The sequence below is a fragment of the Canis lupus genome, chromosome 3, assembly GCF_011100685.1.
Source record: "Canis lupus familiaris isolate Mischka breed German Shepherd chromosome 3, alternate assembly UU_Cfam_GSD_1.0, whole genome shotgun sequence".
Lineage (NCBI taxonomy): Eukaryota > Metazoa > Chordata > Mammalia > Carnivora > Canidae > Canis > Canis lupus.
The window spans coordinates 28,612,330-28,634,050 of NC_049224.1; the positions used below are offsets into that span (position 1 = coordinate 28,612,330).

The 21,721-nt window shown below is 37.3% G+C and overlaps 1 long non-coding RNA gene across 5 annotated transcripts in view; it reads left to right on the forward strand.

Moving 5' to 3' along the window:
- Positions 1–14,328, forward strand: part of LOC106558577 — a 42,854-nt gene extending 28,526 nt beyond the window's left edge. For all 5 annotated transcript variants that reach the window (XR_005356832.1, XR_005356837.1, XR_005356835.1 and 2 more), the window contains 2 exons: positions 4,415–4,639; positions 14,252–14,328. This is a non-coding gene — a long non-coding RNA (uncharacterized LOC106558577). The remainder of the gene's footprint in view (positions 1–4,414; positions 4,640–14,251) is intronic.
- Positions 14,329–21,721: the final 7,393 nt, after the last annotated feature.

Consider the following 21,721-nt stretch of genomic DNA (forward strand, 5'->3'; position numbering starts at 1 on the left):
TTTAGAGTACAGAATTCTAGTTGAAAAATGAGCCAAAGATCTTACCAGATACTTCATTAGGGAAGATATGCAGATGATAAATATACATATAAAAAGTTGATCTATATCATATGTCACTAGGGATTGGAAATTAAAACACCAATGAGATACCATTACATACCTACCAGAATGGTCAAAATTCCAGAGCACTAACAACCCCTAATGCTGCTGAGGCTACAGAGCATCAGGAACTCATTCACTGCTAGAAGGAATACAAAATGGTACAGCCACTTTGAAAGATAGTTTGGCAGCTTCTTACAAAACATACTCTTACCATACAATCCAGAAATCACTCTTTTTTTCATAGTATTTGCCCGAAGTTGCTGAAAACTTATGTCAACACAAAAACTTAAACTAGGGACCCCCGCCTGGCTCAGCGGTTGAGCATCTGCCTTTGGCCCAGGGTGTGATCCCAGGATCCAGGATCCAGTCCTATATTGAGTTCCCGCAGGGAGCTTGCTTCTCCCTCTGCCTGTGTCTCTGCCTCTCTCTCCGTGTCTCTCATGAATAAATAAATAAAATCTTTCAAAAAAAATTACACCAGATGTTGACAGCAGGTTTATTCATAATTGTAAAAAAGATGTTTTTCAGAGGGTAAATGGATAAATTGAGGTACATCTAGACAATGGAATATTATCAGTGCTAAAAAGAAATAAGCTGTCAAGCCATAAAAAGACTGAAGGAAACTTAAACGCATATTACTAAGTGAAAGACATCAAGCTGTTAGAGCTACATACTCTAAGATTCCAACTATGTCAACTGATAACATTCTGGAAAATGCAAAACTGTGAAGACAAAGAGAAAGCTCAGTGGCAGTTGTGATATGGGGAGGTGAGGATGAATTGGCAATGAACAGGATTTTTAGGGCATTGTAAGTACTCTCTGTGTGATACCATAATGATGAATACATGTCATTATGCGCTGTCCAAACCCAAACAATTTACAACACCAAGAGTGAATTCCAATATAAGCCACAGACTTTGGGTAATTATGGTTTGTCAATGTAGGTTCATCAGTCATAACAAATGTACCATTCTGGTGAAGGATGCTGATAACGGGTAAGGTTCTGTACGTGTGGGGGTAGGTGTTACATATGGGAAATCTCTGTACTTTCCTCTCAATTTTGCTGTGAACCTAAAACTACTCTAGAAAAATAAAATATTTTCCTTAAAAACAGATTTACAATATTCTCAAAGTGGTAAAAGTGAGGGGAAACAAGCAGTCTTCTACCAAGTTGATGTATGTACATATTACTACACATGTTTTAGAAGACAATGTGACAATATTCATCATGATTTTAAATTAATTATTCCACTGTTAGGTATATGTCTATAGAAATACACGTGTCTAAAAATGTTTGTGGGTGCTCATTTCAGTATTTGTAATAGTGAAAATTTTGAAGAAAAATTTAAATTTCTATCCATAAAGGATTGGCTAAACAAATACAATAATCCCAACTTTTGGATTTTATTTTATTTTATTTTATTTTTTAAATTTATTTATGATAGGCACGCAGTGAGAGAGAGAGAGAGAGGCAGAGACACAGGCAGAGGGAGAAGCAGGCTCCATGCACTGGGAGCCCGACATGGGATTCGATCCCAGGTCTCCAGGATCGAGCCCTGGGCCAAAGGCAGGCGCCAAACCGCTGCGCCACCCAGGGATCCCAACTTTTGGATTTTAATACAAAAGTACTGTAATAAAAAATACCCACAATAAATTGTTAAGTGAAAAAACTAATTGAAAAACAATATTTATTTTACCATTTGTATATGATTATATATGCATACATGTATGTACATGTATATATGCAAATATAAATATGCAGAAATAGTTCTGGAAACATACATACGGTGTGTTAAAAGTGCTACCTCTTGGGGTGCCAGGGCAGCTCAATCAGTTAAGTATTCAGCCCAGGTCATGTTCTCAGGATCCTGGAATTAAGCCTCACCTCTGTCTCTGAATCCACACTTCCACCCTCGGGGGAGAGGGGTGTCTGACTTGTCCTCCCTCTGCCTCTCCCTTCTCATGAGCACATACGCTCACTCTCTCACTCTCTCTCAAATAAATAAATAAAATCTTTTTCTTTTTAAAAAGTACTACCTCTAAGTAGAAGAGTAATAGGGAGCAGGGTGGAGAAAGACTTCCACTATTTAAATATTTTTGTATTACAATATTTTAAAAAATTGAAATGCATTCATATGTAACTGGTTAAGAAAATATGTACATGATTTTTGAATTTTTTATTTAGGATCCTGGAACTTATTATTATTATTTTTTAATTGTTTTTTAGAGAGGGAGGGTAGAGGGGCAGAAGGAGAGAGAATCTTAAGCAGGCTCCATGCCTAGCATGGAGCCTGACATTCGGCTCAATCTCACAACCATGAGATCATGACGTAAGCCGACATCAAGAGTTGGATGCTTTAAGTGACGAGCCCCCCAGCTGCCTGTGTACATGATTTTTTAAAGTTTTGAGCAAATTTTAATTTTTTTTGTTTTTTATTTATTTATGATAGTCACACACAGAGAGAGAGAGAGAGAGAGAGAGGCAGAGACATAGGCAGAGGGAGAAGCAGGCTCCATGCACCGGGAGCCTGACGTGGGATTCGATTCTGGGTCTCCAGGATCGCGCCCCGGGCCAAAGGCAGGCGCTAAACCGCTGCGCCACCCAGGGATCCCCTTTGAGCAAATTTTAATCAATGGAGAAGTGAAGGAAGGGTATCTTAGGAGGAAGGAACAGAATGATAAAAGGGGACAAAAAACCAAAGCTCCAGCCATTACTTCTCTATAGGGTTTCTACTCCATTCTCAAACATTGCCTCATTCTCCCTCTCCCCTCATGCTCCGCCAAAGCCTATAGGTACTTGTAACCCAGAAGCTATACAATAGTGGCATTCAATTGTTTACGAATGTGTCTCCTCCAACAGACCATCAACTACTTGATGATGGGGACCTTATCCTATTTGTTTTTATAACCCTGGGTCCTAGGTCAGTGCCTGGCGAAGAATAAGTGGATTTCCAGGGTTTTTTTTTTTTTTTTTTTTTTTTTTTTTTTTTTTTTTTTGATTTCCAGGGTTTTGATGAATGATCAAATGAATGAATGGATAAATAGACTGATAGAGGGTCTCCATCCAGGAAAGTTTGGTTGTGAGAGTACAAAATAATTTTGATATAAGGCACTTCTTTTCTTTGCATTGAATGATGATAAATAACACAAGTTTCAATCATTTTGGTGGGAAAAATATTCTGGGTTAATTTCAGCGCAAAGCTATGGTATTCAGTCACAGAAACTCAGAAGGAGCAACAATCTAATGAAGAGTCGAATATAATATTAAACACGAGCACCCTCTGGCACACTTAACATAAAGTATGGGCTTGTGAATTACACACAGCTTTCAGTGGGCTTTTTACTTCATTTATTGCTGCTTCTACCACTCTATTATAGAGAGAACTAGCCTCTAAATTGCACTTACATGTTCTCAAAGCTATTCTGAAATTGTAGTAAAACTGCTTTAATATTAAACATCTGAAATTTTATTTTCTAAAAGTATTTTTTTGCTCACTTAATTAGTTTAACCAGTGGAGCTAATTACCACTTGGTTTTCATTATAATCTTGATAATTATTGTCCTGAAGTTTTCCTCTCAGGCACATGGCTTGTTCCTCTTTCACTATTCATTTCCCAATAACCCTGGAGATAAATTCACCAATGATTTACATCTGGAAGTCCTTGTGTTCTCTTTGACAAATGGTAGCTTAAAATCCCCTAAAACTCAAGGATAGTACTGCAGAAAGACCTTTCGTGGCTGCTATGCTGTTATTCCATGCTTCTCTAAAAGCTGCTGTCGCCATAATAGGTAAGTTTATTTAGGATGCTGTTAGGTGAAAATACACTTAGCATTTGCATGTTAAAACAGAGGGAAATATAAAACAATCCCACCTTTTATAATTATGAAAACCGTGGCATCGGAAGATGAACTTTTAAGGTTTGGTATTGTAGCCAAGATTAAGTCAGCTTCGTTTGGTCGTTGCGGTTTATGGAACCGCTATGAATCCAGGTATGGGCTTTGCTTACCTTTCAGCTTGGCACTTTGTCTGGCAGTGGGAGCACCGGATTCAAACGATAGTTGTGCTCACAAGAGAATTATTTCCGGGGATCCCTGGGTGGCGCAGCGGTTTGGCGCCTGCCTTTGGCCCAGGGCGCGATCCTAGAGATCTGCAATCGAATCCCACATCGGAGTCCTGGTGCATGGAGCCTGCTTCTCCCTCTAACTGTGTCTCTGCCTCTCTCTCTCTCTCTCTGTGACTATCATAAATAAATTAAAAAAAAGAGACATAATTATTTCCGCTTGAAAACTCGTTCACTCATTTTGTATTTAGATTTTTGAAGGACAAAATGTGGTCAGCTCAAGAGGCAGTTCCAAGGGGGCAGGACTCAACTAGACCATATATGAATACAAATCCTGTTTGAAGATTTTTCTCTGGCTGGTGCTTCGGGGAGAGAGGTGACTGAAAAAGTGTTTTCACTCCAATCTGAGAAGCTAGCTGTTGACAAGAGTGAGCAATTCAAGTCTTCTTTTTTCAGCAAAGTCTATTCCAACTGTGGTATGTCTCCTCTACTCCTTTGGGGCGTAGCAGTGATGTCCAATACAACTTTCTGCTAACGGGACACACTATATAATTTGCCAGTTATGACGCAAAAGAAAACACAGGGCCCTTTGTTTAAAAAATTTGGGGCGCCTGGGTGGCTCAGTCAGTTAAGCGTCTGCCTTCCACTCAGGCCTTGATCCCAGAGGCCTGGAATCAAGCCCCACATTGGGCTCCCTGCTCAGTGGAAAGTCTGCTTCTCTCTTTGTTTTAGCCCCTCCTCCCCACTTGTGCACATGCTCTCTAGAGCTCTCTCAGATAAGTAAGATCTTTACAGAATATTAATAACAGCAAGACAGCAACAATAAACTATTGAGCCGAACACAGACCCTTTTAAGCTTTGAGTCCCCTACGAGTTGCACAGGTTACATGCCCATGAAGCTGGTTGGTCTCACCTGTAATGGTGGAACCATTTTGTATGTACTGTTGATTATGGCAGCCATGAACCACAGGTGGCTTTTGTACACTAATGTAATATAGCTAAAGCAAAAGTGGAACTGAATTTTACTTAATTTTAATTAACTTCAGTTTAACTACCTATAGTGGCTTGAGGCTACCACATTTGACAGTGCAGCACCTAAATATTATAAATTATTTTTGGCAAACTATTTAATCTCACTGTTCAGGTTCTGTCTTCTGTAAAATGAATGTAATAATAGTACCTATCTCCCAAGGTCATTTTGAGAATTCAATAAATTAACTTATCTAAAGCTCTTACAACAGTGCCTGGTATATAATAATTAGCTTTTTAGATTTTTTTATAAGATTTATTTATTTATTCATGATAGAAATAGACATAGAGAGAGTGAGAGAAAGAGAGAGAGAGAGAGAGAGAGAGAGAGGCAGAGACACAGGCAGAGGGAGAAGCAGGCTCCATGCCGGGAGCCCGACATGGGACTTGATCCCAGGACTCCAGGATCATACCCTGGGCCAAAGGCAGGTGCTAAACCGCTGAGCCACCCAGGGATCCCCGATAATTAGCTTTTTAAAATAGATTTTTTAGGGATGCCTGAGTGCCTCAGCGGTTGAGTGTCTGTCTGCCTTAGGCTCAAGTTGTGATTCTGGGTCCTGGGATCAAGTCCCACATAGGGCTCCCTGCATGGAGCCTGCTTCTCCTCTGCCTGTGTCTCTGCCTCTCTATGTGTGTCTCTCATGAATAAATAAATAAAATCTTTTAAAAAATTAATTTTAAAGTAATCTCTATACCCAATGTGGGGCTCGAACCCAAGATCAAAAAAATCAAACAAACAAACAAAAAACAACCCCAATATCAAGAGTTGCACACTCTTCTAACTGAGCCAGCCAGGCACCGTGCTAGCTTTCTTTTTTTTTTTTTATTACAGCACAATTAATATACAGTGTTATATTTGTTGCAGGTGATATAATGATTCAGCAATACTGTATATTACTCAGTGCCCATCAAGATAAATGTACTCTTAATTCCATTCACTTATTTCACCCATCTCTCCATCTACCTCCCCTCTGGTAACCATCAGTTTGATCTTTACAGTTAAGAGTCTGTTTTCTGGTTTGTCTTTTTTTTTTTTCCTTTGTTGATTTGCTTTGTTTCTAAAATTCCAAACATGAGTGAAATCATATGGTATTTGCCTTTCTCTGACAAGCTTATTTTAACTTAGCATTATACTTTCTAGATCCAACCCTATTGTTGCAAATGGCAAGATTTCAATTTTTTTATGGCTGAACAATTTTTTAATACAATCTTCCACTGTATATATACTACATCTTCTTTATCCATTCATCTATCAATGGACTCTTAGGTTGCTTCCATGATTTGGCTATTGGAAATAATGCTGCAATAAACATATGAGTGCATATATCCCTTCAAATTAGTGTTTTCATATTCTTGAATAAATGCCCAGGAGCACGATTACTGGATCATAGGATAGTTATTTTTAATTTTTTGAGGAACAGCCATTCTGGGAAACAGAAGCACCAGTTTACATTCCCATCAACAGTGCAAGATAGTTCCTTTTTCTCCACATCCTGACCAACACTTATTGTTTCTTGTGTTTTTCATTACAGCCATTCGATTGGTATGAAGTGATATCTTATTATAGTTTTGATTTGCATTTCCCTGCTGATAAGCGATGTTGAGCATCTTTTCATGTGTCTGTTGGTCCTCTGGATGTCTTCTTTGGGTAAATGTCTGTCATACAGTGTTATGCTCATTTTTAAAATTGGATTATTTGGTTCTTGGGTGTTGAATCCTACCAGTTCTTTACATATTTTGGATACTAAACCTTTATCCAATAGGTCATTTGCAAATATCTTCTTCCATTCAGTAGGTTGTCTTTTAGGTTTTTTTTTTTTTTTTTTTTAAGATTTTATTTATTTATTCATGAGAGACAGAGAGAGAGGCAAAGACACAGGAAGAGGGGGAAGTAGGCTCCATGCAGGGAGCCCGACATGGAACTCGATCCTGGGACCTCAGGATCAGGCCCTGGGCTGAAGGCGGCACTAAACCACTGAGCCACCTGGGCTGCCCTGTCTTTTAGTTTTGTTCATTTTTCCTTTGCTGTGCAGAAGCTTTTTATCTTGATATAGACCCAACAGTTTATTTTTGCTTTTGTTTCTTTTTCTTTTTCTTTTTTTTTTTGCTTTTGTTTCTCTTGCTTCAGAAGACATATCTGGAAAGATGCTGTTACAGCCAATGTCAGAGAAATTACTGCCTGTGCTTTCTGAGAATTTTTATGGTTTCAGGTCTCACATTTTGGCCTTTTATCCATTTTGAGTTTGTTTTGTGTCTGATGTTTAGAGAGTGGTCTAGTTTCTAAAAATTGCTAGGTTTAAGAATATTTTTATTATCAATATAACCCCCCTTTTTTTTTTCAAGTGTTTGTTCACCTCAAGTAAATCCAGCAAGCATAGTAATCCTATAACCCTTGTCAAAAACTGGTTTGGCCAGGGCGTAAACTGAGGTCTGCTGGGGACTTGGGGAAAGGTTTTGAAGATCTTTGTATTTCAAATAATTTGAACAATATGGAATTGGATAAAGCAAGGAGTAAAAGTGCCTGGAAAGTAACACCACCTCACCTCCTCAAGACACACAATTAATATTTTACCTTCTTGTGTATGTAAGATTGCCAGGTAAAATATAGGCTGACCCGATAAATTTGAATTTCAGATAAACAATGAGTAATCTTTTAGTCTTGAATATCGCATGGGACACACACTAAAAATTATTCATCAATGATCTGAAATTCAATTTTAATCCCGAGTCTGTATTTTTCTTTTTTGGCCGGTCTAGATATATGGCTTTCTAAACCAATGATATTGTCATTTCTCTGAATTCAGCTAGACTGGGCTAATTCATAAGCCACATAAAATCTGAAAGGGAAATTATCATTCCATTCTCCCTTATGTAGTATTGAGCAAAGAACATGGAGCTGGATTTCTAGTGTAAGGCGTTTTATCTCTCTGGACTTAGGCAGTTTGTTTCTAAAATGGATGTTAGGGGCCCCTGGGTGGCTCAGCAGTTGAGCATCTGCCTTTGGCTCAGGTCCTGATTCTGGCGACCCGGGATCAAGTCCCACGTTGGGCTCCCTGCATGGAGCCTGCTTCTCCCTCTGCCTGTGTCTCTGCCTCTCTCTCCTTCTCTGTGTCTCTCATGAATAAATAAGATAAATAAAATATTTTTAAAAAATAAAATAAAATGGATGTTAGATCAAATTGCCCCAGAGGATTAATATAGGGTAGTAGTTAGCAGCACAGGCAGGAGAATCAGACTCTCTGATTATTAACTACCAGGGGCTTTGGTTTCTTCATCTCTAAGAAAGAGTCATTATAATCCATACATCACAGGCTGCTGTGAAAGTTAAATGAGTTAGCATACTTAAAGTTCTTAGAACAGAGCCTGGAACATCATAAATGCCCCCATAAATGTTAGTTTGCAATATTCCCAGTCTGGCTTCCATTGTTTCTACAATGCTGAACAAACTTCCTAAGACCAGAGACATAAGATGTCAAATCTAGGTAGAGAAAATGCTACCAAGAGGAACACTGAGTGTGAAGCCCAACTAAACTCTTAAGTTACTATTTGCCTGGAAATAAATTTAATTGAGAGTATTATAAAAATTACATTAGGGGACCCCTAAAAAATTATACAATTTTTTTGTATAAAAATTACATTAGGTGGCTCAGTGGTTTAGCGCCTGCCTTTGGCCCAAGGCATAATCCTAGAGACCCAGAATCGAGTTCCACGTTGGGCTCCCAGCATGGAGCCTGCTTCTTCTCCCTCTGCCTGTGTCTCTGCCTCTCTCTCTCTCTCTCTCTCTCTCTCTCTTTCAAGAATAAATAAATAAATAAATCTTTAAAAAAATTACTTTAGAAATGTTTAAGACTGGAGAGTCTAAAGTATTGCTACTGAGGGTTGAACTAGCTAGACATTACTGGAAGGCAGCTTTGCCATTGATCTCAACATGAGGATTTTCATCAGAATGTGTTTTCTACCCAGAAAGTGAGCATAATTTATGATCCAGGTTATTACACAGAAGGAGGATTAATCTTCAGTTATGGAAGGAACTACGCAAATAAGTATATATAAGGAATGAACAGTGTTTGTATGGTCTATTTTTCTAGGTAGGAGAGAGAGCTATAAGCCATTGGTTTAACCCTGGAAAAGAACCCAGATGTCAGGATTGAGAAATTATTATGTAATCAGTAATTTGGAGAGGCTGCAGCCTTTTGTTTGGTTTTCAAAAGCTCAGATTCAAAGGCTAAAAATTCAGCCTTTATTTTCCTTTTATGGTAGCTGGTTCATTTTCTGTAGAGGTTCAATTTGTTGCCAGAGAGAATCGTCGCTAATTTGAATAATTACATACTTAACTGTAGGGTAGAACTGAAATTGGGGTTGATTGAGAGGGTTAGAAACAGAGCAAACTCCTTCCTGCCATAAGAATTAGAGATTCTACATAGCAAAACATGGCCGTACAAGCAAGCATTCTCAATGAATTAAATTTGTTTTGTAGGAAATAGGCAAGAAACAAACAAACAAAAAAACAAACACAACCAATTCAACTTCACTCATAATAGGAGGGCAACAAATTAAAACTACACCAAGGTATCACTTTTTATATCTATCAGATAGAATTCTACAAGTCTGACAACACAGCTGTTACAAGGCTATGGGGGAAACAAGACCTTTTATACATGCTGATGGGAGTGTAAACTAGCGCAACACCTGGAGAAAAACTCAGCAAAAATCTGTGAAAATTACAAATTAAAATGCATCTGACCATTGATCCACCAATTCCACTTCTGGGACTTTTTTTTTTTTAAGATTTTTAAAATTTATTTATTCATGAGCAATACCGAGAGAGAGAGAGAGAGAGAGAGTTAGGTAGAGAGAGAGAGAGAGAGGCAGAGACACAGGCAGAGGGAGAAGCAGGCTCCATGCAGGGAGCCCGACGTGGGACTCGATCCCGGGTCTCCAGGATCACTTCCTGGGCTGAAGCCAGGCGCTAAACCGCTGAGCCACCCAGGGATCCCTACTTCTGGGATTTTATCTTATGAAAATACCCACACTCAGGGTGCCAAGTGGCTCAGTTGGTTAACCATCGACTCTTGCTTTTGGCTCAGGTCATGATCTCAGGGTTGTGAGTTCCACCCTGGATGTGGAGCCTGCTCAGGATTCTCTCTCTCCTCCTTCTGCCCCATTCCCTGTGTCCCCTCAATCAAAAAAAAAAAAAAAAGGACCCATACTCATATGAAATTATTTATGTACAAAGTTATTTTTTTAATTAAAATGCAATTCACATGCTATAAAAATCAACATTTTAAAAAGTGTATAATTTGGTGATTTTTTTGGTATATATTCACAAGTTTATGCCACCATCACCATTATGTATTTCTAGGACAATGTCATCACTCCTAAAATAACTCTGTGCCCATTAGCAGCCACTAATCTATTTTCTGTCTCTATGGACTTGAAAGCAGTTCTTTGACACTAATCCCTGTGGTCTCTTGACTATGTCAGGCTGTCTATTTACCAACAGGAGCATTTCCCAAAATATCATCGTTATATTTCAAACTTGATTGGTCCACACCTAAGTCGGCTTACTAGGGCCAATTTTCATAATGTTTTTACCTAACCTAACTTTTTTTGTACCACTAAGCTGGATAATAGTAGCTATCTGGTATTTATATATATCAACATCAAACAATAGTATATTTCCAACATATATTAGAGCTTACTATTTTTATTTTTAAAATTTCTTTAATTTTTTTATTTTTAAAAGATTTTTATTTATTTATTTATGAGAGACACACACAGAGAGAGAGGCAGAGACACAGCAGAGGGAGAAGCAGGCTCCATGCAGGGAACCTGATGTGGGACTCGATCCTGGAATGCCGGGACCACGCCCTGAGCCAAAGGCGAATGCTCAACCACTGAGCCACCCAAGCATCCCAAAACTTGCCATTTTTAAATATCTAGAAGAGGCGTCCTCTCAATCTGAGCCCACAACTGCAGAAAGATGCTCATGAAAGAGTGAGGTTGGGGAAACTGTCTATGAAACCAAATTAACCCTTATGACTAATAGGGAACAAGTTTTGTAGAAATATTCTTCATTATATAATTATGTATTTGTTCATGTTTGCAATTTTTTATATTAAAAAACTAAAAAAGATCATTATAAATGTCTGGCAACTTATTTGAAATTCACCATACAGAAAGTGGTAGTTATGGAATTCTTTATAGACAAATTGGAATTTTAGTGAAATTTTAAAGGAAGGAGATTAGAGAAGCCACACAAGAGAGTGTTGGGGGTTGGGAGGTAGCTGGCTGACTCAGTTGATGAAACATACAACTCTTGATCTTGGGATCATCAGTTCAGGCCCCACATTGCATGTAAAACTTAATTAAAAAGAGAGAGTGTGTCAGGCAAGAGGAATCAAATTTAATTTCATAAGATACTGAGCATGATGTACTATGTCTAAGAGTTAGGAGTAAATTCACCTAGCTTCAAGGAGATGGAAGTTTTTTTTTTTAAGATTTTATTTATTTATTCATAAGAGACACACAGAGAGAGGCAGAGACACAGGCAGAGGGAGAAGCAGGCTCCCTGTGGGGAGCTTGATGTGGGACTCGATCCCAGGACTGGGGGATCATGCCCTGAGCCAAAAGCAGAATTCAACTGCTGAGCCACCCAGGTGCCCCTGGAAGTTTACTTCTTGATCATGTAAAAGAAGTCTGAGACTGGGCAGACCAGAACTGGCTGATATCTCCATGATGTACTTAGAGAACATTAGGATATGCTCTTCCAAATCCATCTTTGACATGCATCCTCGAGATCATCTGATAGGTCAAGATAGCTGCTAAAGCTCCAGGCATTATACCTATATTTCATGAAGCAAGAGTGGAGTAGGGAGGAAGAAATTCTATGAAGTATTCTATTTGCATATTACCTATTGTATATTTTATATGCTTTCTAGTCACATGCTCATCCTTAGCTGCAAAGGAAGCTCAAAAGCAGCTGAACAACATGTTCAGCTAAAATTCAGGTTTCTTTTGCAAAAAGGAAGAGAAAGAGAATAGATATTTGGTAGGCAAAACAGCCCTTGTCACATCATGCTTTGTAGAGAGTGTATCATAACAGGTAAGAGTGCTGCATGGTGTAACAGAAACCAGACTTTGAATCCAGGACCTGCAACTCAATTAGTTATGTGACCTTGAAAAAGTAGTAACTAAAACTCCCTAAGCATCGAATTTCTTGTCTGTAAATAAAATGCAGTTTGTTAATAAAAGAAGGCCATGTGTATAAATTACCTGGCACGAAAGAGGTACTCAATAAATCACTGTTATTTTACCTGTGATTTGTGATTTGTTAGAAATTTAGTGATTTTAAAAAAGACTTTCCCTGTCCCTAAGAAGTTAGCAAGACTGTCGTAATGGAGAAAGAAAAATATACCACGGATAAAAGCTGATAAGATTATAAGTTGTTTTTTTCCCTCCAGTTTCATTAATATACAAATAATACAATGGTCAGCTATATTATCTTCAAATACGAAATAAAATAGAACTTTATTGCAGTATTTACTGTCTCTGCAACACCCTTAATACATAGTCTACAGAATTTAACAGGTATTAAATCAAACTCCATTCCCTCTCAATCCACTTGCCCAAATAAAGTAGAAATAGACATATTCCCCATGGAGTTAAGAGTGAGATTTCCAAGATTTGGTCTTTTGAGAAACCATAAAACAAATCCTGAGAGACCACAACATTCTAGATTAAAATAAATGTGGAAAGGGAGGTATTTCTAATTTATTTATTTTTTTGATGGAAGTGAGGGCAAATAGTGGAGTTGCCAATAATGTGAATTCAACTTTTTCTATTAGGAAGTTTAAAAGGAAGGAGAAACTGAGATGTGTGAGAAATTCAGGTTGTAATGAGTTTCACTCTTGTCTCAACTCAATGAGCTTACTAGTCAAACTACTGCTTTTTCCAACATATTTTCAACTCTACTGCTCTCCTTTATAGATTTGCTTCATGTGAATTTATTTCTGAAAATGAAAGAGGACAGAATAAAAAGTGAATGTGAAAGCAATGACAAAACTTTTGTGTTTTCATTGGATTTAACTCATCATAAGCCAGATTTAATTTTCTCTTTTCGGATTGTGATGACTATCATAGTTATTTTTATTAAGGTGAGAATTAATCTTAGATTCTCCAAAACAGAGTAGACTCCAACATTACATAGTCTGTTTTTCCAATGCTTGAAATCATCTCTGTGTGATTCCTCCCTGTCCTCTTCCCATCCCCCATTCCCCAACCCATGACCACATACTTCAAATGCCATGGCACTTACTCTCTGTCAAGACAAACCATTCCATGCTCTGACATTAGAACACTCTGCATTTGTCTGCTCACTTCCACTCTCAAATTCCCAATCGCTTGTCCTGATTCTCCCTACTATAGCTCTGCAGAGAAAGCTTAATCCTTCTCCTACCTGAAAGTCTTTAAAATATTTAAAGACATGCAGTTACTATGTATCCAATGTCTTATTTCCTCCAAGCTAAACATATGGACCTAGTTCCTTTAACTGTTCCCCTAAGCTCTTCTTTTGGACCCTTTGCTTTGCCAATGGCTCTTCCAAGGGAACTCTTATTTGTCCATGTACATAGATTTGTTAGAGCCCTCTGCTCCATGTATACCTACTTCTTATCACACATAAAATGGGTCCCAAGCTTAGGGATTTGAGGTAGATCTGGAGATGTGCCACCCAGATATCCCTTCAAGGAACGATTTGTTGCCCCAGTAGCTGGCAGTATGGTCTGCAAACAGTCTTGAGCAGTCAACTCTTTGAGAGATTGCCTCAGAGGTAGGAAGCTACCATGCCTAAGTTCATGCCCTTCCTCAGGAGACTGACATCCAATGACTGATCAAGGTAAGGGTATAGGTACTAGGCCACTTCAGCTCAAAGTAGAACAACTTTTACAGGCCATTTTTCTTCCAAAACTCGTGGTATTAGCAGTGTTTGTCATTGGTCCTACAATGTAACATGACTTCTCCCTCTGCCTAATAATGCTTCCATCCTTTTCCTTCCATAGTGGCTGATCACAAAGGCACTTCCTAATAAATGTTCTGAACATGAAACTCCATTTCTGCTAAAAAGAAAAAGAAAAAATAAAAAACTCAACCTGCAAAAGGACCCCCAAGTGCTTCTTCCTCACTTAGAATAAAGCATGTAATCTTAATCTTGGTCTTGATATTATACAGCAGTGGCGGAGAGTTGGGGAGTGATCATATCCTAGATGTGCTTTATAAGTAAAACCTATAAGATTTGCTAATGGATTGTATATGAAACAAAAAAGAGGAGACAAAAATGAGTTTTTTGGCTTGAGCAAAGAATATTGCCATTTATTGACATAAGAAGGCTATAGGAAAAGTAGGTTGAGGTGATTGGTAAAAAAAGATTTTATTTTGTACACTTTTGAGATGCCTATTAGAAATTTAAATGGAGATGTCAAGTAGGCAGTTAGATATCCAAAGGTGGATTTTGGAAGAAAGGTCAGAGCTAGAGATATAAATTTGAAAATTGTCAGTACATAGATGTCATTTAAAACCATGAGACAGAATGAGACTATTTAGTGATGGACTGCAAAAATAAGAGGGCTGATCCCTGAGACACTTAAGCATTCATATGTTGGGGGTATGGGAGGAAGTAGCAAGGGTGCCTCAGTGGCTAAGCTGGTTAAGCAACCAGTTCTTGATCTCAGCTCAGGTCTTGATCTCATGGTCGTGAGTTTAAGCTTCAAGTTGGGCTCTGCACTGAGCACAGAGCCCGTTTAAAAAAAAAAAAAAATAGGGAAAGAGAGAGAGAGAGGGAGAGAGTGAGGGAGGAAGGAGCAAAGGAGACTAAGTAGGTAAGTATATTGGGTGAAAAACCAAGAGAGGATAGTGGGCTGAACGTTATGTGAAGAAAGTGTCAAAGAGAAGAGAATGATAAGCTCTCAAAGTTAATCAGAAGGCTTATAGGTGTGACAAAAGGTGGTGTTGTCCTCTCAAATGAAAAAGGACAAAGGGGAAAGGGTCACAAGGGTCACACAGTCCCTGAAATGTTCTTGGGACCAGTCAATCAGGCAATGCCAAGATCCTGGGTAAACAAAGTGATTTAATTTTTTTTTTTTTTTTTTTTTTTAGATTTTGTGTATTTACTCATGAGAGACATAGAGAGAGGCAGAAAGAGGCACAGGGAGGAGAAGCAAGCTCCGTGCAAGAAGCCCGATGCAGGGCTCGATCCTGGGACTCTGGGATCACGCCCTGAGCCAAAGGCAGACACTCAACCACCGAGCCACCCAGGTGTCCCAAACAAAGTGATTTAAAAAAGAGGTGGTAGGCTCTGGAGCCTGCAAAGGGAGGCACAATCAGAGGAAGACCAGAGTGAGGCTGTTCTTGCCCAAATCTAAGAGAAAGAACCACATCTTGTAAGGATTAAGTGGGTTGATGCATGTAAAGAACTTAGAATAGTGCCTGGCACAGGATAATCACTCAGTCAATATTTATTGGTTGCTATTATTATTTATATTTCCTGGAGTCAGCATAGTAACAGTTGTATAGCTGAAAATCAACACATTTTAAATTGAATTTTAACACATTTTAAAATGAATATAGATTTATTATTTTCTCTGCTCTTTTACATGCTCAATTGAATAAGATTGAAATTTAAGATTTTGACTAGAAAAAAGAGTTATGCTATGTTTAAAAATCACTGTTGCAGTGTTTATGTGTGTGTGTGTGTGAATCTGATGATCAACATTTTTTTTTTTTTTTATGATCAACATTTTGATTCATTGATGGCTCTTCTAAGGAATCATAGAATTTTTGATGGCCATTGACCCAAACTGCCTAATAGGTTTACTGGAGCCTCACCAAATTAATTAGCCTGTGGATTGGGAATTAGGAACTAATGTTAATCATCCCAAGAGCAAATAAAGAAGAGGGAAATGCAACAAAGGCATCGTAGTTACACAATAAGAAGATAGACTTTAGTCTCTCTGTATATCCCTATCCTCAGCCTTGCCAAGAGAGCATTTTGAACTCCTTTGGTACAAAATACTGCTTGTCAGTCACACTTGTCTAATGTCTTAGCAACACAAAAGGAACCTAAGGAAAGCCAAATGTTACAATTTGATTGTTCATGATTTGATTGGTACCATGATTTAGTAAATTACTTTTTTTTGAGGGTTCTTTTTTTGGTTTGTTTAAAGCCAAGGACTAAATGTAGCAATAAAAATTTAAATTACCTTGGCTCCTGCCCGAAATGCTCAATATTCCAATCTCCATGCTTCACTGTAGTGCCAGGGAGAAGAGCAGAAATAGTTCACAATGATTCTGCATTACTGATTCACTCTACTCATTAGACTATATTGAAATGTTATGATTTGCTGGGCTCAGAGAGTAATTCCATTTTTGCCTCCAGTCATTTCAAGTAATTTTTTTGCTACTGCATAACAAAATACAAAATTATTTGGAGTAAGACTTTCTAATTGGAAATAATAATTTTTAGATAGGAAATTAAGCCCTTTACTGAACAATGTTAAATTATCATCAAAATTACATTTTTATGAATAATTAACCAATACTACTTCAGCTACTTAGCTATAGGATTGTTGAACTCTAGTGATTGTTAGGTTTAATTGTATTTTCTTGAGTTCAGGAGGAAAAATAAAATTAGGTCATATGTTTTTCACTGTAAAATATTATCTTGTTAGGCAAAAAAAAATTACTGAATAAAAATATTCCAGATAAGTATGCTTTTGGTAATCATATGCCAAAATGTTATACTTATGTTAGTCTTTGCTACTTCAATTTTTGTAGAATTCCTTTACTTTAATTATGACAAAGCAGAGGTTTTCTCCAAAACAGTCCCAATATAGCTTCCATGTTGTATAATCCATCAATTTTTCTATATTTATTTATTTATTTATTTTTTAAGTTCTTATTTGTCTATTTAAGTAATCTCTACACCAATATAGGGCTCAAACTCACAACCCCGAGATGAAGAGTCACATGCTTTTTTGACTGAGCCAGCGAGGTGCCCCTACATCTATTTTTAATTGAACTCGTGATCAGCGTAACAGACACCAGGTTTTGGTTGAATTATTTATTTGTTCTCTCTGCTAAAAGAGGGTAAGAACAATAGGCTATTCTTACTGACTTGCCTAGGGCTTCAAAGATATGAAGATAGGACACACCCATATCTACTTTAGTGTAATAAAAATGTTACAATTCATCATGAATATGGTAAAAACAAACACAACCTAATTAAATAAGTCATTATCACCATTTCTGGACTCTTTGGCAATGTCTTAAGATGGTTCTTACCATACTTAAAGTGATTAAAGTTGTTTGTTTTCTCTTAGGAATTTTGCCCAATTTTCCACATATCAGAAAAATTAAATATGTTAAATTGCTATTACTATTATTTGTGTCTTTGCTGTCAAGGCACCATCAAAATTATTCCTTTACTAAGTTTGTGTTCTTTGTTGTGTTATATCTCCAAATTTTTCAAACAGCTGAACTTTATGAAAGTAGGGTACTCAGTGGGAAATGAGACTTGGTATTCTGGGATTCTCAGAGTAGAACAGGGATTGATGAGTGATGAGAGGAAGGGGAAAGGACATAAATAAAAGAAAATGATCTGGCATTAAAGCTTCAAAGTCAAAATCTTAATGGTGGCAGCTAGAATTATCACTGACATCAGCCTAGTATTATCATTTATCTTTGCTCTACTGCCTTGTGGTCCAAAATGTGGACATTCCAGTCTGATAGTTGTGCTGTTGGGAGACATTTAGAAAGAGAATTAAGAACTATTATTTATTGAGCACCTATAGATGCCAGCTACAGTAGAGATACTTTCACATCCCATCTCACTTAGTCACCAGTATAATTTTCTAAAGTTCATCTGATTATCTTCATTTTACTGTTGGAGATATTGAAGGTAAGAATAGTTAAATAACTCACCCAGAATCCCAACTAATTATACATTAAACAGAGCTAATTGCTGTAGCAGGAACATGAGTGGGGGAGAAATAAAGTAGTAGAAGACAGGTCAACATGGTTTGGTCCTGTTTGTTTATTTATTTATTTATTTATTTATTTATTTATTTATTTATTTTAAATATTTTTTTCTTTATTTATTTATGATAGTCACACACACACAGAGAGAGAGAGAGAGAGAGGCAGAGGGAGAAGCAGGCTCCATGCACCGGGAGCCCGACGTGGGATTCGATCCCGGGTCTCCAGGATCGCGCCCTGGGCCAAAGGCAGGCGCCAAACCGCTGCGCCACCCAGGGATCCCTGTTTATTTATTTATATTTTATTTATTTATTCATGAGAGATACAGAAAGAGAAGCAGAGACATAGGCAGAAAGAGAAGCAGGCTCCATGCAGGGAGCCCGATGTGGGACTCAATCTCCAAACCCCAGGATCATGCACGGAGCCAAACGCAGATACTCAACCACTGAGCCACTCAGGTGCCCCAAGGTCTTGTCTATTTAAATGTTGATACTAGAGTCTCATCTCAGGACACTATGTCCCTAAGATAGAGAAGATTTGGGATGAAACAGTTTTCAGAGGTTAATGTCTTGTATTCATTATTCACAGACTCTTGCTTTAGACCTCTTGTGTTAGGGCAGGCATTTGTTCATCTTTATTTTTCCCATGCCACCTTCCACAGTACTTTGTACATTGTGATTATTCAATAAATATTTGTTACATTTAATTTAAAATCTTCTTATGTGAGCAGCAAGAAACAGTTTGTTTTTTTTTTTAATATTTTATTTATTTATTCACAAGAGACACACAGAGAGAGGCAGAGACACAGGCAGAGGGAGAAGCAGGCTCCATGCAGGAAGCCCAATGTGGGACTTGATCCTGGGACTCCGGGATCACTCCCTGAGCCAAAGGCAGATGCTCAACCACTGAGCCACTCAGGTGTCCCAAGAAATAGTAATTTTTAATAGTGGTATAATTATAATAGTGTCCACCCTGGGCTATTTATGCTTGTCATAGTAATTGAGGACCTCAATTAGAGAGTTAAAAATTGAATAAACAAAAAATACTTGATAGTCTTGACCTGTATAACAAAATACACTTGCTGAAGGAAGGGAAAAAGAGAGAGAGAAGGAATTATAATAATTAAGATCAATAATTTATAATAGTTTAATATTTGAAATTATAAATAGGAGAGAAATGTAAATATGAGCAATTAGTACCTTGTGTTTTCTGTAAAAACAACTACCTCTGCTGCCTACAAATGGAATTATCATTTATATCAGACAAGAGCTTCTCTTACTAATTGGGTCAGATTATATTTTTAGTACCATTTTATTCTAATGAATGCAGGCCCTTTCTATTAACCTTAACAGTCAAGAAACATGGAACAACGGAAGAATATATCATTTGGGACTTCAAACTAACTGTATATGCTAATGTGACAGGAATGACTGCTTGAGGACAATTTTATCATATCGATTGCAATTATAAAGGGAAAATAAAATCTTCTCAAGTGTTCTTCACTCTCTCTGAGTTAATTAAATTTTATAACCTTTTCTAAACTCTTCAAACAATAGAATCTTATGCAGGTAATATGAAATAATTATGAAGAACTTCATTATCTTCCAAAATTCCACTGGGCTGATAGATTTAGCAATTTCCTTTATTTTTATTGCAAGAAATTATCATCAACATCATCACTGATGCAAACATGATCACCAATAGCATTTACTAGCATTGATTGTCTAGGGCACTGTGCTACGTAGAGACATCAAGAAGTGTAAGATACAATCCTTGCCCTTGAGAAATTTATAATCTATTTTTTTTAAAGATTTTATTTATTCATGAGAGACACAGAGAGAGAGAGAGAGAGAGAGAGGCAGAGACACAGGCAGAGGGAGAAGCAGGCTCCATGCAGGGAGGCGGACGTGGGACTCAATCCTGGGTCTCCAGGATCAGGCCCTGGGTTGAAGGCGGTGCCAAACCGCCGAGCCACCCAGGCTGCCCAAGAAATTTATAATCTAAATGAAGACATTTAGTTTTGTTAAAGATGGTCTAAAATAATTTATTTAATCCTGTGATTTATTAGAATCATTCAATGGGGACACATATGAGAGTAACATTGGACTCAGTTATGTTAAAATAAATTCTACCTTCTACCTTTACTAAGAGATACACATAAGTTTTGAAAGATAATGCAGATGTCATTAGTTACCTTTTTGCGAGAAATGAAATCCTTGATCCCTAGAGGATAAAACACTAATTTTTTGACCATTTTATTTGGGTGACTTGGGAAAGCAGTTCAAGTCCCATCTCTATAACTGATTGGCAGTGTGACTATTGCTTGTAGCACATTATTGCTCCAGCTGCTACACTAAAGGAGAGGCTCTCAATGTCTTTGGCTTGAGAGAAAGCCTGTATCATTGAATAGGGTGGTGTAGCAGTAGTAGGCCATAGTATCTCACCTTCCTTTCTTCATAACTAACCTTGCCAATAAATAATGCTGAAATTATAGTGGACTATATGTCTCTGATGCATTTCTAAATCAGTTTTATGTGTGAAAAATTACTTAACATTTCCATGATGTACACATCATGTACAAAGTTGAAGTTTTCTAATACATTATACAACAGAACTCATCCTATGTTAGTATAAAAAAGTATTTAATATCATGAGATGTTTTACCTTGATTTCCAGTGCTTGAATTTGAGGAAGATGAAGGAAAAGCTTTTTTTCTCTCCTACTCTGGGTATATGGAAATAAGCAGTGGGGATAATTGGGCAAATACTCTCCCTAGAATAGTGCTGTAAGTGTATCCTTCTGGTTTATTTTGTTTGCTTGGTAATATGGCCTTACATGACTACCAAATTTCTTTTATAATCATATTTAATTGAAAGTTAATAATCTATTTCCTTCATCAATGGTATTAGTGGATGACTTCTACAATATAATGTGCATTCACATAGATCAGTGGTTTATGTGGGTGAAGCAGGTCATTTGAGGCTTTCCAATTCATACTGCAATCTATTTTCAGTTAGGTTCATTGAAGAAGTTAGTTAGAACTTTTGGAGACTTTACAACCTTGAGATTCTAGATATAGTGTTTTTTCTTTATTCATTTTGTTTTCACAATAAATTCTCAAACTTATAGAAAAGTTGAAAGGACAATGAATACATATATGTATACTCTTCACCTAGATTCACCAAATGTTAACATTTTGTCATATTTTTCTCATATATATACATATATATGGTATCTACTGTGTGTGTATATGTGAACAGTGTATATATATATACAGGCATATTTATATATGTATATACTTTTGAGACTTTCTTTTCCTGATCCACTTGAAAACAAGTTGCATATATCATTACACATTACCCATAAATGTTTAAGCCCTCATCTCCTAAAAACAAAGACTTTTTCCTATGTAACCACAATACCATTACAATATCTAAAAGGTGATATTAATACAATAATATCACCTAACATACTGTTCCTATTCACATTTCCCTTATTGT